This window comes from Phalacrocorax carbo, chromosome 10 (genome assembly GCF_963921805.1).
Source record: "Phalacrocorax carbo chromosome 10, bPhaCar2.1, whole genome shotgun sequence".
Taxonomy (NCBI): Eukaryota; Metazoa; Chordata; class Aves; order Suliformes; family Phalacrocoracidae; genus Phalacrocorax; species Phalacrocorax carbo.
Genome location: NC_087522.1, coordinates 8,384,059 through 8,401,424, shown reverse-complemented (window position 1 = coordinate 8,401,424; position 17,366 = coordinate 8,384,059). Strand labels below are relative to the sequence as shown.

At 38.6% G+C, this 17,366-nt stretch overlaps 1 protein-coding gene across 3 annotated transcripts in view; it reads left to right on the top strand.

The window, feature by feature from the left end:
* NPTX2 (neuronal pentraxin 2) overlaps positions 1–17,366 on the top strand; it is a 72,226-nt gene that overhangs the window by 34,276 nt on the left and 20,584 nt on the right. For all 3 annotated transcript variants that reach the window (XM_064461700.1, XM_064461701.1, XM_064461699.1), the window contains exon 3: positions 15,000–15,066. The gene's annotated coding sequence lies outside the window, so the exon portion shown is untranslated. The remainder of the gene's footprint in view (positions 1–14,999; positions 15,067–17,366) is intronic.

Here is a 17,366-nt window from a genome sequence, read left to right as displayed (position 1 = left end):
AGCCCATTGCGCTGAATTCATGATGTATGTCATGTTGTGGGATGATATAGGAAAATATATCAAACACAAATTTGACATATTTACAAAAATTTCTTCTCATGCCATTTGCATTGTTAATAATTGTGCCTAAATTTAGATGCAATCAGCATGTACTTCTGTTATTTATATGAGTGTAAATTGGCATAGACATGGTGGCCCTACCCTATGTACAATTAATGGAAGAAGAAAAAATTGGATGTATTGCAGTTTGAGTAAATGTAATTTACAAACATTGCATAAAAATATAATCCCTTTGGCTGCTGCAAATATTTAGAGGAAATCTTGGACACGCATCTTACTCGGTGGTGGAAGCTTAGAGTAAGGATTAATGTACATTTCAATATTTATTCATATAGATTTTTCATTTTTAGTTTCAGCACATATCCATAGTCACTCTCAGTCAAAATATCTGTCTTGATATTAAAGGAAAGTGCTTCTGATTGTTAAGAAAACAGTGTTATGAAATGTGAGGATAGAATAATCACCTCTCTAATACAGCATTATGAAATTCCCTGCCTGGAGAAAGACAGATTTACACTTGCTTTATCTTATGTGGGTGTAAGAGATAATGGAAGCATAAATCTCCATAGGATAATAAAATGTTTAATTTAGAATCTCTTCATGAGATTGATGCCATACAGGTTGTGGTTTTTTGCTTTTTTGTTTTTAGTTCATGAGATGAATATTCTCATGGGTTACAGTTTCCTTATCAATCAAAATAATCAACTGAACATAACCTAATTAGAGGATTTTGGAATTTTAGGATTATTGTTTTTAGGAATAACATTGTTCCCTAATAATTTTAGTGTAGACTCTTAAAACTCAATTTTTATTCAATTGTCAGGGACCTTTTATTAGGTATATTTTATGATACTCTTTTTAGTTTAGGAATTGATGCTTTCTAGAAATATGGTACATTGTGATAATGAAGTGGAAATACAAGAAGAGAAAGTAATATGTAAAGAAGGAGTGTTTTCTAGTATCAATGTAAACACTGGTTATCAACATGCAGTAAAAATACAGTGATTTTGTGAGATATTTTCTATTTTTAAGCCTATCACCAGATGTTAATAATTCTAAAAATAAAAGCTATTGTTTTAATGTTATCTTTCCAGAGTATGTGGAAAAAGGTACTGGCCATGTGGGAGGAATATAAGAATGTTGTCAGGGTATGCAGAGATGCGTCGAGGAAGGCCAAGGCCCACTTGGAATTAAATCTGTGTCATGGTTTAGCCCCAGTCAGCAACCAAGCACCACGCAGCCGCTCGCTCACTCCCCCCTGGTGGGACAGGGAGAGAATCGGAAGAGTAAAAGTGAGGTAACTCATGGTTTGAGATAAAGACAGTTTAACAGGTAAAGCAAAAGCTGCGCACAGAAGCAAAGCAAAACAAGGAATTAATTCACTACTTCCCATGGGCAGGCAGGTGTTCAGCTGTCTCCACGAAAGCAGGGCTCCATCACGCGTAGCAGTTACTTGGGAAGACAGCCACCATCACGCCCAATGTCCCCCCCTTCCTTCTTCTTCCCCAGCTTATATACTGAGCATGATGACATATGGTATGGAATATCCCATTGGTCAGTTTGGGTCAGCTGTCCTGGCTGTGCCCCCTCCCAGCTTCTTGTGCACCCGGCAGAGTACGGGGAGCTGAAAACGTCCTTGACCAGCGTAAGCGCGACTTAGCAACAGCCAAAACACCTCCACATTATCACCACTGTTGCCAGCAACAATCCAAAACATAGTCCCATACTAGCTACTACGAAGAAATTTAACTCTACCCCAGCTGAAACCAGGACAATCTGGCAAGGGCTTCTTTAAATACATCAGCAGTAAAAGGAAGACTGGGGATACAGTGGGCCCACAGCTGAACAAGGAAGGGGCCCTGGTAACACAGGACGCAGAGAAGGCAGAGTTACTGAATGCCTTCTTTGCTTCAGTCTTTACTGCTAAGGCTGGCCCTCAGGCATCCCAGCCCCCAGCAGAGAGAGGACAAATTGGGACAAAGGAAGACTTACCATCGGTTGAGAAAGACTGGGTCAGAGGTCACCTGTGCAAACTGCATCCTTGCAAATCCATGGGCCCCGATGGGATGCACCTGCGAGTGCTGAGGGAGCTGATGGATGCTGTTGCTGAGCCACTCTCCATCATCTTTGAAAGGTCGTGGAGGAAAGGAGAGGTGCCTGAGGACTGGAGGACAGCAAATGTCACTCCAATCTTCAGAAAGGGCAAGAAGGAGGACCTCAGGAACTATAGGCCAGTCAGCTTCACCTCCATCCCCAGAGAGGTGATGGAGCAGTTCATCCTGGAGGTCATCTCCAGGCATGTAGAGGACAAGAAGGTTATCGGAACAGGTCAACATGGATTCACCAAGGGAAAATCATACTTGACCAACCTGATAGCCTTCTCTGATGGCATGACTGGCTGGGTCGACGAAGGGAGAGCAATGGATGTTGTCTATCTTGACTTCAGTCAGGCATTCGACACTGTCTCCCATTAGCCTCCTCACAGGCAAGCTAAGGAAGCGTGGGCTGGATGAGTGGACAGTGAGGTGGATAGAGAACTGGCTCAACAACAGAACTCAGAGGGTCGTGATCAATGGAGCAGAGTCTGGATGGAGGCCTGTCACTAGTGGTGTTCCCCAGGGGTCTGTGCTGGGGTCAGTCCTGTTCAACACATTCATCAGTGACCTGGACAATGGGATAGAGTGTAACCTCAGCAAGTTCACTGATGATACCAAGCTGGGAGGAGCAGCTGATACACCAGAAGGCTGTGCTGCCATCCAGCGAGACCTGGACAGGCTGGAGAGCTGGGCCCAGGGGAACCTGATGAAATTCAGCAAAAGTAAGTGCAAGGTCCTGCCCCTGGGGAGGAACAACCCCAGGCACCAGTACAGGCTGGGGGCTGAACTACAGGAAAGTGGCTCTGTTGAGAAGGACCTGGGAGTGCTGGTGGACAACAAGCTGACCCTGAGCCAGCAACGTGCCCTTGTGGCCAAGAAGGCCAATGGTATCCTGGGCTGCATTAAAAAGAGCGTGGCCAGCAGGTTGAGAGAGGTTATCCTCCCCCTCTACTCTGCCCTGGTACTGTGTCCAGTTTTTTGGAGTACTGTGTCCAGTTTTGGGCCCCCAGTTTAAGATGGATGTGGAACTCCTTGAGTAAGTCCAGCAGAGAGCTACAAAGATGATCAGGGGACTGGAGCCTCTCCCTTATGAGGAAAGTCTGAGAGACTTGGGTTTGTTCAGCCTGGAGAAGAGAAGACTGAGGGTGGATCTCATCAATGCCTATAAATATCTAAAGGGTGGGTGTCAGAATGATGGGACTAGGCTCTTTTCAACAGTCCCCAATGACAGGACAAGGGGCAATGGGCTCAAGTTGGAACACGGGAAGTTCCACCTGAATATGAGAAAAAACTTCTTTCCTGTGTGGGTGCCAGAGCAGGGGCACAGGCTGCCCAGGGAGGCTGTGGAGTCCCTTCCCTGGAGACACTCAAACCCTGCCTGGACGCGGTCCTGTGCCCCTGCTCTGGGTGTGCCTGCTTAAGCAGGGAAGTTGGACAAGATGATCTCCAGAGGTCCCTTCCAACCCCTACCATTCTGTGATTCTGTAATGAACTCTGTTCAGAGAGACTGAACAAAAGAAGTCTCTTAAAGCCCTTTGTTACTGCTTTGGAAGAAATGTTGGAAGGCAGTGTAATTAACGATTTCTTTACTAAACTGAAACAGAGGTCACTAGTCCTGGGTGGTTTGGCATTTCACCTCACTTTCTGTGTTTTAGTTTACTAAGTGAAAGTAAGGGTAGCAGTACAAAGCTGCTTGAAGATCCCAGTTGGTCCTGGCAAGTGTTACAGGATGCTGTTCTATAATTTTGTTGCTAGGACTTGTTTTAATAAAACATCATCCTGTTCTTATTTATCTACTTTGAAATATTGCTTCTTGTTGCATAAGAATACCCTCAGGCAAGTGGTTCTTGTGATCATTTTGTCTTTTTCAACTTTGGATGGCTTATTGTCTGATTATTTTTTTTTAATGCTTTGCAATTGGATTGGATCCATTTTCATTTTTACAAATTGAAAATAGTTTCTCTTTGAGGCTGAACTTTCACATTCAATCTATAATTATACCTATTCTGGAATTTAGTTTCTATTTCTGGGTTGAAGATAATTTCCTTGGTCAGGAAACCATTTAAGAGTCTCCTCCTATATGCTTTTTACATGCCTTTTATATGTTGATTTCAAGTACTCAAATGCTTCAGTATTTTCTGGAATTTGTTATTGATATCAGTGTGAAGTGTGCTGTGGTACTCTTTTCTTAAAATCTTTTGCTGTAAACTCAGAATTTAAGCTATTTATTTTTAGAACTTAGTAGAAGTATTTCTTAAATATCCTTCAGCAGAAGTGGGTGTGTGAAACATGCTGCAAAACTTCAGTGATTCCAGCTCTTGGGGAGTATATTTTGCTCTGTCCAAGAGAGCATTGCTCAATAATTACTCCTGTTTCCAAGGTCTACAGAGTATACTGAGCCTTACTGACAGTATCCTCTCCCATCCACTCTACCTTGCAGAGTCTTTGCTCCTCATGTGACAGCGATAATGCCACTATTTTAGAAATAGGTTCTTAACAAAAATAACCATTATAATCTGGTTACAGAGAAAAGAAAGGAACTAAACAGTTTGTTTTTCTGCCTAACGAAAACAGTCTTTCATAACCTTTGGCAGTGCTCATAAGTGAACAGTTTTGTGTACTATGCAGAAAATAGCCATGGTTTGCCTTTGATCCTGAAAAACATAGATACTCAGAAAAAAGGGTGAGGTGGAATTGGGTCAAAGTGATGTGCCTGGGAAAATACTTTGAAAATACCTGGCACATTGTGTATGCTGCATTATTACAAACACAAATGTTTACCCCTCATAATTGAGCTTGTGTTATATATAATTTCTGGCAGAGCTCAGTTAATAGAATTAGAAAAAGTGGAGATGCCATCAGAGAAACAAATCCCTTTAGCCTTTTCCTAAAATGGATGATGAGAATACTCTGATTTGCTTTTTAAACATTACCACTGTACATTATATCTTGTGTCCAGGAAAAAGAGCAGACTTGCTTTGTATCATTGTTCCAAATATCTACTATAACGTGAAATATTACCAGAAAGATGCTTCCAATCTTCAGGGCTTGAAAGTGCTTTTTTTTCCTAAGTCTTTAATCCATCTCTGTTCTACAATTGCAAATTGCAGAGCTTGGTCTCTTAATCTGTGTTTCTTCCTATTTATAACCTAAATGTGTCAGAAAATAGCTGTACGTCCTTTCTTAAATCTGATACAAATCCTGCAACATTTTCTTCTCTGGTAATCTTGAAATTGAATGATAGTAATAGTTATCCTTAGCTTTTAAATTGTACTTTACTGGCTAAAAAAAAACTGTGTAAAAAATTAATTAGGGAAGGTTTAATGACTAGCATTGTTTTTCCTTACGTCTGCCTCTCATTGTGATAATTAAAAAGGTTTTATTTTTGTACTGTGAGAAACCACACTGCATCAAGCCAACAGAGTGTTTACAAAGAAGTGATATATGAGCTCTGTGTAGCCATAAAATACAGTGAAGTAAGCTGACATTGACTTGGCTCCTATAAGTTTCTGTTATTACAGGTTTGTAATTTTACTTGGAAAATTGTTAAAGTTTATTTATATAAATGCTAGTGGTGATGTTAATAATTGTGTCCAGGATCAGCATAGTACATCATTGATCACACCCACTGCAGCTTTGTTTTAAATGTGAGAAATTTGACAAGCCCATAGCTGTCTGCTATCGATTTTTTCCTGATGCTCTCCAGGTATCAAAGTCAGAATTACAAAAACATTAAGGAACAGACTCCAATTTACAAATCTGTCAGTAATGGCATCAGCAGCGTTATTGATTGATGTAATATATTATAAGATTACATGGGGAAAACAGCACAAATTATTTCTGTAGCACTTGCTACATATAGATTTTACAAGTAGTAACATTTAGAATAATGACCATCTAATATGCTTCTCTACAAAACCACAGGTCAGAAATCTCAGCTATTGGTTCAACCTGTGAATTGGTAGCTCGTATTCAGATACTGTTGATAATTCTTTAGGTCCTTTTAAGAGTCGGGGATTACAGTGTTTATTTTGACATTGCAAGCCTTGTATTTGGCTGTTTAGAAGAACACTTTGAGTGCAATTTACCAAGCAAAGTGTATAGTTGTTATTGCTCACTCTTTTCCATTCTATCCATCCTTACTCCTTTTGCAAACATTATCAGCTTTAATTCTATATTTGTAGTAAAAGAATACATTATGCCATGGGCTGAGAATCAGTCCTGTAGGTAGCTTTTCACCCTAAATAATTGATAATTATTAAGAAATGTAATATAAAGAAAGTAGTTTCCAATTTTATATTGCCATATAACTTCTGAGTATTCCTGTCTCTCAGAATCAGAAACTTGTGTGGAATTGAGTTCAAAGCTTAAAACGTGTTCAGAAATGTGTCATTAACAGTTTTTGTCATTTGTTAGTGGGAGTATTTGGTCTGACAAGACTTCTCTTCCCCTAAAACCTGTTGAGTACTATAAAATATAATTAATCCTTTAAGAGCAAGTCATAATTTTTAATCAGATATTGCATGATTTTCCTTGAAATCAATATCGAGGTGGATGACTCATAGCAGTATAAGTCACACTTATTTACCCTTTTGAAATATTGACAAAACAATGAAATTCTTTTAGTCCTATGGATTTTTCCGAGACAGATTTATTCTAAAGGGGAAGGGTATCTGTTTCTGAAATTGAATAAACAGGAAAAAAACTCTTGAGACATGTGTAAGATGCTCTCTGCCTCCTGATGGCATTCTGCAACAGTAGAGACAATTGTGTTGGGTTTGACAGTAGTAAGTTTGACTAGGAAAGGTTATTGGTGGGGGTCTGCTGATAGTGCTCTAGTACTTGGAACTCGTTTCTTTAGAGGTGCCAATCAATCTTGTAGCTTTTTTGAAATGCAACAAAGCATACCTATTCAACTGGGCTCTCAGAGCAATGTGAGCTGTTTATTTTCTTTTTGAATACATTTGAATATTAATAGCTTAATAGATTTTTAATATTAATGTTGGAGGTTTATGTTGCAATAATCTTAATTGTCAGGGTGCCTTTTTACAGGCAATGGAAACAAAATCTGGGGAAGAAGGGGAATTATATACTTGTGCTTCTGGATTGTCAGCAGTGGTTGAAGCCAAAGTTTGAAAAATGCAGAGATACAGACCTCCCTACAGATGTCAGTCGTTGCTGGCTTTCCCCAGAATATCCAGCTTCCCTGGATTTCCCATGTCCTCCTTTTTTTACCCCGTGTAAAATACTTAAATCAGATAGAGGAGTTTAAAATAGTTCTTATTTGTTGTTTACTATGTCAAGCACTAATCTCTTTTAAACATTATTTATGCTGTCCATGTTCTCACTTGTCATCCTGTTTTATATAGTTATTTCCAATTTTAAGCATTCTTTCTTTAACTTGTTTTTAGTCTTCTAACCCAGGTACTTCCCTCTATTGTCTATACTTTAGTAAACTTTGTCTCATAATTTATTCCCCAGGTTAGAAGTTAACGCCTAACAGCCCCACAGTTAGCCAACAGATCCTGTCCCCTTACCTCCACCGTTGGGACCCAGCTGTATATTGATGTGTATTAATCATTCAGCATCTGTCGAAATGCTTATATACATCCTAATGTGGATATACACCTTTTTTTATACTCAAGGGTATCAAGAATATTCAATACTTTGTCTTTATACTTGCTGGGCTAGACACTAGGGAACCCAATTCAATGCCAAAGTTGATTTTTTTTTTTCAGTTTGTTTATCAGTAAAAGAAGCCTGTCTTCACACATACGCGCATACGTATGTCAGTGTGCATGTGCTTTCTCCTAACAACTCACCTAAGTACTGCACCGAGATCATGAGCATAGCATAGTTTGCTAGTTTCTAGTCCAGTAGAAGGTCCTGTGGTATTTATAATGACTGGAACTCGATGTGTAGTTTCAAAGATAACTGTTCAGCCAGCGACTGGTGTGGATCTGACAGAGGGAAGAGCAATACTTCATTGACAAACCAGTTCTTACAGCCCTGAGATTTTTTTCTTCTGTGGTCTACTATACATCTATGAACTTTCAAGGATGATCCTGCCTAGTTTGTGAGATCATAAGTAATACTTTGTGTGATTTTTACTGAATTGATCCTTCTGGTTTTAAGGCCAGTATTTATAAGCAATTTGGAAGGAAGTCGCACCTATTACAAATATAATTTTAATTTTTTTAAATTAGTATGTACTAATAAAGCAAATGCTAAAAAAGTATATGTAAAGTATACCCAAGGGTTCACCAGGGCTTTAGGATCGCAGGTCAGTGTTACATTTAATGTGATGTAACCGCAAGCTGCTCCCAAACCATTCTCACCCATTTTCTGTCTTTATCTGTTCATTGCTGTTACAGGAGGTGACTGTACAGTGTCTGGGGGTGACTGTGCACGGGGCAAGGGCAGCACAGGACTGCCTTTTCAGTGACAGTTCACTGTCAGCTTGGATTCAGTAAAGTCCTGACCTTAATGTTGTGAGCTGCCTTACCTTGGTGCGGTGTGAACCGTGAACAGAACCACAATGAGCCTCTTTTTTCATTTAACTGGACTGAACCATTTTTATCTGAAGTGCAGCCCATCTGTTTAGGCTAGCTTTTCTGTTCTAGTGAATGAAAATCTGTTTGTGTATACATAAATGAAGTGTGTGAGGAAGGAAGTCCATGTGCGCGGAGGGGAGTATTGATCAGTGCACCGTGTGAGACCATGCCAAGTACCAGCTGGCCTAATCAGCCCTGAGGCACGGTGCTGCGTCAGTGAGGGAGCAATGACTGTGGAAAAAGCCCCCTTTTCCTGCATCTTGAGCCCTTTTAGGCAGACCGCATGAGCTACAGACACCTTCTGATAGCATATTATATTTGGAGACAGTCTTTTTCATCCACTGTTCATGTGATGGAGGGGTAATTGTTTCTGAGCACTAATAAAGCCAAAGACAGTGTTCTCTCTTTGTAACACATCTTTCCTTTATTTATTTCCCCCACCCCGAGGAAGTATTTCAGTTACATATTTAAGTTAGTCCCTGATGCCCCGTGTAGATTTTGCTTTCCAGCTAAGTATAATTTGCCAGGAACATAGATGTAAGATAAGCATAGATGCCTGTACTGTAAAGTACAGGCTCTGACTTTTTTTAAGAGATACTTTGGGATTATGTTTATCGGATTCAGGGAAACCATACCTTATTAAGTGTTTGGGTTTTTTTTTTCCCCCCTGCCTGAAGGTTGAAATTTTTTTTCTGAAGTGCATCAGAACTAGAACAAACTAGGACATGACAAGGCAATTACTTTTTTTTAATTTATTCAGTAGTAACCAGACGCTTTCTCATACCCACTTGGCACGTTTTGTATATGCATTTTGGTTTTGTGGAGGCAGCTCGCTGTCAAGTTAGAAGCTTCAACACAATTAGTTGGATCTCTTTGTTAGTATCTATTGACAGGAATTTGATCATGTAACGTTAGCTGAAGCTGGGACTGAGTATTGGCTCTGTCAGTGTTATTAGTTGTGAGATGGTTGCTTTCTTCCTCCAGCTGGTACTAACTGGCACATAGTTTGGTTGTGCACAATAAATAGCCAGTGGTAAAATAGTTTTAGATTTCTATTCAACAACTTATATGAATAGTAGCATTACATTTGATTTTGCGCTTTTAAATGTGAATCCTGCATCCTTTCTGTGCAGCAGAGCAATTGCTGTACAGGAAAGGGGGAGGCTGCCTGCTTTCCAGAACAGTCCCAGCCTGAAAGTTTTTACTGGGATGATGGGAGATGCAGTTTGCAGCCTTTCAGGCGAATGAGGAAGTTGAATATAGGCCTCCAGCTACTCAGAAGTTTTCTGATCTCTAGGCTATTATTAAAATACACATATCAAAACAAGCACCTGTATCTTAGAAGAAAAAATTAACAACTCTGTATCATCCTGGCCACAGGATGTCTTGAACATATCCTGGGATTAGACCCCTCAGCAAAATAGATTTTAGAACTGCTATGAGTGGGTAATTTGAGCTGTGCACAGAGGAAAAGCTCTAAGTGTTCAGGGAACTTTAAGATCAAAAGTAAAGTGCCTGGGAAGCAGAGGGTCATCACTGATTGGGAAGCAACTTGGCAAGGTTGTTTTGGTTGTAGTTTGAGATGTAGATGCAGAAATTGTTCCAAATAGAATAAACATATTTTATAGAAGTTGGGGTATTCCAGTTCTGTCTTAAGAGTCAAAGGAGGATTTGCATTTTTATAATGTGAAATGGGGTGAAGACTAACTAGTGTAGATGACAAGTGCTTTTCAGCAGCCATTATCTCCAGTGAGAGATAGTTGAATTGTTCTCAACAGTTTGTTGAAACATTCTCTTCTGTGCCTCTGAGTACATCCATAGCTGTAGTGCACGTGTTTTATTGCTATGTCTGGTAAAAGTATATCATAATACAAATTATGCTGGTAGATTTTAACAACTGTGAGGTTTTCTGAAAATTTGATAACTTTTTATATTGTTTACTTAGACAGAATGGTGCTCTGAACGGTCATTTGCCATGTGTCCACAGCCAAAAACCCCAGAGAGGTTTTTGTGTGAAAAATCCATGCTCTGTATGTTGGACCAGTAGTTAAATGGACAGAAGTAAAGGCTTTATGGTGGCTTCTCTGTTGTAGAATGCAATACATTATTCATGACACCAACCTGCCTTGATAAGCCTAAATGTATTTCTAGCATTTAACCTCAGATATATATCCTAATCCAAACCCAGAAATTATAGCGTGACATAGCATCTACCAGTTTGAGCCAAGCATATCTTAATAAGCCTCTCACATCTCTGTCAGTCACTAGAGAGGACGAATGTGAATGGCTAGCCTGAATATTACTGGATCTGAAGTTTACAGGAGAAAAAAAAGAGTTGCCTTTGACTATAGCCTTGCTAATTCATCTTCATTCCAAATGGTAAACATGTTTCATTCATGTGAATGAAAAGCCTTCAAAGTATAAATAATAAATGCTTCTTCCAGCTGTACAGAGCACTTTGTTTTTGAAATGATGCCAGTATGTTTTTTTTCCTTTTAAATGCATTACATTGTTACATAGTACTGTGCTTTCTGCTAGACTCTGTGAAGGTCTTTATCTGTGTTCATAACTGTTGATTTTACGTAATTACTAGCATAAAACATAATATGTTGCAAATTAAACACAAATGAAATTAATATTCAGGGAATTCTTGTAGTATTTTGTATAAGCTCAGCACAGATATTTAGGAGTTTCTCAGTTCTTGACAAGTAATAGATGATTTTGTTCAAAATTTCTAAATTATTAATATATTTGTGTGTTTTCTTACTAGGATAATGTTTGTGAATTTAACTTACCTGAGTTATAGTTATTACATTAAATCCACACTAGTGACAATAGTAAGTGAAATCAAAATGCATCCCTTCTCTCCACTCCCCTGCCCCCCAACGTTTCTAACCATACAAATAATTGAAGACGTGTTGTGGCACTGACTTCCATTCCTTCAGGAGTCCTTTGTCCCCTCCAGTTTGGCTTCCTTAGTGTATAAGATGCATGTTAGTACATCTTAGGCACAAACAAAAGTATAAATTAGCTATCCTTCTTAAATACCTTTGAAAATCATAGCATGAACCTTTATAAGGTTCCAGCTATCACTTGCGAGACAAACACTTTTCTAGCAGTGGAAAAAGCAATGCCTATCAGAAAACCTCAAAGGGAAACCTTAGGAGCAAAGATTTGGTTAACCTTGGATTTTCCTGGCAACTGCTGTAGTATACTTCCTTTGCATAGATCTGAGAGTTGGTCAATGGTGGAAGTAGCTCATCTTTGTATTTCATAGTATCAGTACATAATACTAAATATACACAGTGGGCATTCAGATAAGATGGAATGATGGGTCTGCAGCATATAAAAATAAAAACATGGGCATTGCACATTTTAATAAAGGGTGAAAACAGAATTATTTTCCCAAAGGAGTTGATTTGTAGGACTAGTCTTTTCAGAAGGGAGTTCCAGCTGAGGACTAGAAACTAGTATTTATTGTCTGCCAGCATCTTGTTGAGATATAGTTCAGAACAAGGCATACAAAACCAGTGATAAGTTTCTGTGCTGAACTCCTGTTTATTCTTTGAATGAAATGAAATAGAGGTAAGAGAAAAATGCTGTGTGTTGGAGAATATTTTGTGGGAGTCATAAAGTAACCAAGTCATAGCAAGCTTAAGCATTTGCATGGTTTTCCCTTTTTAATGTGAATAAATCTCTTGCTAAACCACTTTCTGCAGTTTTTTTTTTTCCTGAATTGTCTTTGCTTTAACACATGGGTGAAATTCCAGTCAGAGACAGTCGCGTTCATTTCCTGAATGCAGGTCATATAAAATGACTCCGTATTAAATTGTATCTGCAAATAGAAATTTGGTAATGATACCTTGAAGGTTGTTGTCCCACAGAAGTAAATGGGTATTTGAGCCATCTGTATCACTGGAAGTGTGACTAAGGTCAAAGTGCAAGAAGATATTCAAAGAAGGCAAAGCTTCAGTAATGAATAAAGAAACTTAGCTTTCAGAAGGCATTTGATATACAACTGTATGGTGAATTCAGAGCAGAGATTTGATCTCTGATTTGATTAAATTTCCTTTAAAAGAAAAGGCTTCCTTCTCTCTTTTTTAGGTATAGGAAAATCTCATGAGAAATTGGTCATACTTAGACTGCAGAATGAGGTGCTTAGCTGCTGTTTTGCTCTGTTTGCTGCTCTCTGGACATGTGTTGCCTCAGGCTGTTCATTCTCAGCTCACCAAGGCACTGCAGCTCTCACAATTTCTTATGCTTCTTTTGAGGGCAAATGTATTTGATCTCTGCTTTGTGTAGTGCAGTGTTCTGGCCCTGTTTCATCATCAAGAGTTAAATCCTCTTCAGACCCCTTCAAAACCTCAGAGAGTCTTGACACACCAGAACTTTTGCAGCTGAACTGTATTGCGCACCAGGAGTGCATCCCTCTCTCTCTGCCAGAGCTTTCTGTCTTCCGGCATGGGGAGGTCTGGAGAAGTAGACAGCTCCTGAGCCATATCTGAAGAGAGCTCAAGAATAAGTGCAGAAGTTACTGGAACGAAGAGCATTTGTGGAATAAAAAACCCACAGTCAAGAGACATAGCCAATAAAAGAATAGTCACTGAATCCGTGAACTCATTTAGGATTTGGCTTAACAATAGCAGCAAATGGAAGCAGATGATAATCAGCTCCTGCACTGTTGGTGCAGAGGGTAATGAATGAACATTTACTGCTTCTGTTCTGAGAAGTCATACTGAGTTAGCAGCAGCATTTGGCCAGCTTCGCTTTGATTTTATTACAGGTGTCAGGCGCTTGTGTCTAGACTGGTGCTTTGGCAGCTAATTGATCTCCAGCATTTGATATGCTAATTATTTCTTTCATAATATGCTAATATATGTACAGTGAAAAAACACCTTTTAAGTGCCGCGAGGATATCTCAGAGGCATATTTGGAAGTGGAAAGTAAGACATGCAAATCTTGGTTTATATCAGTACAATATACTAGTGACCGAGTGTTTATAGCTGTGGGAATTTAGCTTAAAAATAGGGGTGTTAAGACAGATATTGTTTAGTCATACAGTGACCGTGCAGGGCATGTGTAACAGGCTGTCCTGCACAGCCCAAACAGCTAGAAAATTGGTGGGTGTGGATTAGGGAATATACTACTCTGTTCAACACACTTAATAGACCTTGGCAGCTTTTTTGCTGCTACTACATGGATGTTCTTTTTTGTGAGGTCAGTAATCTGGACATTGGAGTTTTTATTGTATTTCCTGCTGTTAGAGAATGAAGAACTAATAGCAGAGAAGTATAGCTGAGTCACCTCCCAGTTCTCCTCTAGGATGGCACATACCTCTCTAAATTAAGACTACCTCTCTAGGTAACTGAATTATTTGCATACTCTCTGAATTCCTACCATTTGACAATTCAAAAGTAGATGTTACTTGACTGTTTTCTGAGATGTGCTTGTGTGCTAGATAGTTCATTCCCAAATTTTTTGTCCTTTACCTTTCTGGATTTTCTTCTGCATACTTTTAAAATACAGTTTGATGTGTCTCAGTCATTAGCTTTCAGTAGCTCCATGTGGAATTAGAATTGCACATGTTTTTCAATCTTTGAAAGAAAGGCACCATCAAGGAGAGTTTTCATGCACATTTTCTTTTGTCTGCTTCCACTCATATATTTTAAAAATACTTTTATTAAATACATTAAAATGTAAATGTTCTCAAAAGCTATCAAAGCGAGCCTGTGGAAGGATAACTAGTGAGCAGCCTCCCTGGGACCTAAGACAGAGCTGCCAGAACACATTGCTAATGTAGAAGAGAGCCAGAGGCAGAACCAGGATCCTTACTGACCTTTGGAGATCAGCCATGTTTGGGAATTGAATAATTTAATTTCTTTAAATATTTTTAAAAGAAAACTGCAAAATTTTCTTCCATACAGACACCTTTTGCATAGATTAATAGGCTGCCCCAGTGCCATTAAGTAACAGTAATTAGATTACTAATATGTACTTAAAGTTTTAAATAATAGGAAAATGTCTGATCTACATTTGGCTTCAGTCCCTGGCAGCAGATTACATGAACACTGATCAAGTGTTATAAGTGCATGAGCAGATTCTACAACTGTTACTGGGAACAGGTCCCATGTCTGCTGTAATAAGCTCATCTGTATGCTCAAAGCCCTAATCACCCTCTCGTTGACTAGAGAGGACTTTGATTTTATCCACAGGGCTATAAGAAACTGACTATTTAGCTCTGCAGACCAAACCAACCCAACCCAAATAAAATCATGCATTCATTTTACAGAGGAAAGTTAGTGAACTGATTGCTGAAAATGAAGTCAATGGAGCTATACTTACTGAAAACCAAAACAGTAAGTAAAAATGCTTTCCTATGTCAAGAGTTATTACGTCTAGTTAAATTCATGCGACTACAAACTCCTGCAAATGATGTGTTTTAGGCACAGAAGGTTACATTTTTATACTGAAATTTAGTGTGTTATATTTAGTATCATCGAGTCCAACTCCCGATTTCACTTTGGGCTTCCTCCAAACTCATGTAACACTGGTGACAAAGTACAATTCCTTATTGTGACACAAGTGTAAATGATAAAAGGTTCTGGTCTCCCATAAATGACATACATTCCTTCTTGTTCAAGCTTACGTTCCGAACATTTAATTTTCGCTACTTGTAAAATTGGTTTTTGGAAGCAACAAGTATCTGACATCCTGAATCTCCCTCTTAAGCTAGAGCTCTTAAGGGATTAATTTTAACAAAAACTGAAGGATGACATTTTTGCATCAAAACAAGGAGTCCTTGATATATCTTATTTGTGGCCCATTACTTCTGGTTCAGGAAATTATTTCCCGGATGCACTCGAACCCTACAGCAATAGACTTGAGAATTAATACTTAGAATGCATTGTGGGCTTTTTTGTCTTTTAGCCTGCAGAATTACATCTGGTTGAGACCATGTAGTTATACCATAACTGCTCCTTTGAGGCTTCACTGATGAGGCTAAAACCTTTGCCTCTCATCTATGTGCATAATATATTACAAATGCCACCTAAAATAATGTCTTAATATACTTACAGGTTATTCAAACATAGCACACAGAGGAAGAGTATTGATACAGCTTTGACAAGGGACATGCTCAAACTGGTTAGATTATTGAAGTACAGCTTTAATAAGGGAAATAATTAAAAATAGTGAGTGATTTAAACATTGAGGTGTAATGACTTCACTATAAAGAAATTTAACATGCTTCAGAAATCTCACATGCAGCTAAGCAGACTTTAAACAAATGTGGTTCGCAACTGTTTGTTTGAATCTTGAGGTGAATTTATTTTCACCATGTTGGTGGCTCTTGCATTTACTTTCTAGAAATATTCTAGAGAACAGGATTTATGAGTGAGAACATTCACAAAAAAAATCACAGCGTAGCCTTTGTAAGCACAACAATAGTCTCCATAAGATACAACATCCACACAGAAGATTTGATGTTATAAGTTTCATCCTGTCAACAATAAAAAGAAAACATGTCTTTGAAGAATTAAGTCAGATGAGTAAAATTCATGATGCTAAAAGCTTGGAAGAAAATTCTAAAAATGACTCATGAATAAGTCAATGGGGATGAGGCGAGTTGACAGATAAATGATGCTGCATGAGACCAGTGAATGGTCAGGAAGAAAGAAATCACAACTAGAGCATGAATTCCAAATAAGACTTGTGTACAGAAGAGTTAACAGATTAACAGAAATACAAAGGGGTTTCAATTAAATGTGGAAAATTGTCCTTCAGAAAGCTAATGTGCTAAATATATGCCTCCTTAACATGATACTTATTGGCTTTCAAATATAACCATGCTCTTCTGAAATTATACCAGGTATCTCATGCAGTCACATCGTTATGCTCAAACGCAAGGTGCTGTTTCCAAAGTGTTTGTTATGCAAGAAATACACACACATCAGCAGTTGGATTAATGGTACTCAATGGATTAATTAGAGGCTGTCACTGCATTATGTTCAGTACTTTCTGACAGTTCAGTAATGCACCTAGGATACATCAATTTGTATCCTGTGAAACAAATTATTCCAAAATAATTTTCTCATGTGTGATTTGTTTTAAATAGTACTTGAATTTTCAAACCTCTCTCAACAAATTCTTCCAGATACACCAGGCTACCTTCAGACAAATTAGGGACTCTTTCTCTTGCCCATTTGAGCTTGGAGCTACCATGCTTTTCTTATGACGTGTGTTTAAGTTCATTCAATATCTGTTGAGAAATGTATACAATATACTGAGTTGTTTTTCAAATACTGGCATGCTTCTGAATGAATAGCACTAGGTAAATAAACCATCTTATTAAACAATGTGTCTCACTTGAAAGGTCTAAGCCATGATTTCAGCTACGGTAGAAGGATTGCTGAGTTGGGTTTAGCCTAGGCAGCTCTATCCTGTGGGGTGGTGATTTATGGCATGCTAATTTAGGGACTCGTGAGTATTCACTAAGTTTGAATGGGTATAGTTAAAAGATGAACATGCCTCCCATTTTTACATAGTTCCTCTGGACATTAGTATCCCGTTTGGCAGTACTTATGATTTTGGATCGAATTGAAAATAAACATCTGCAATAATGAGAATTATGGCTCAGGAGAATAACGTTGAAGTGAGA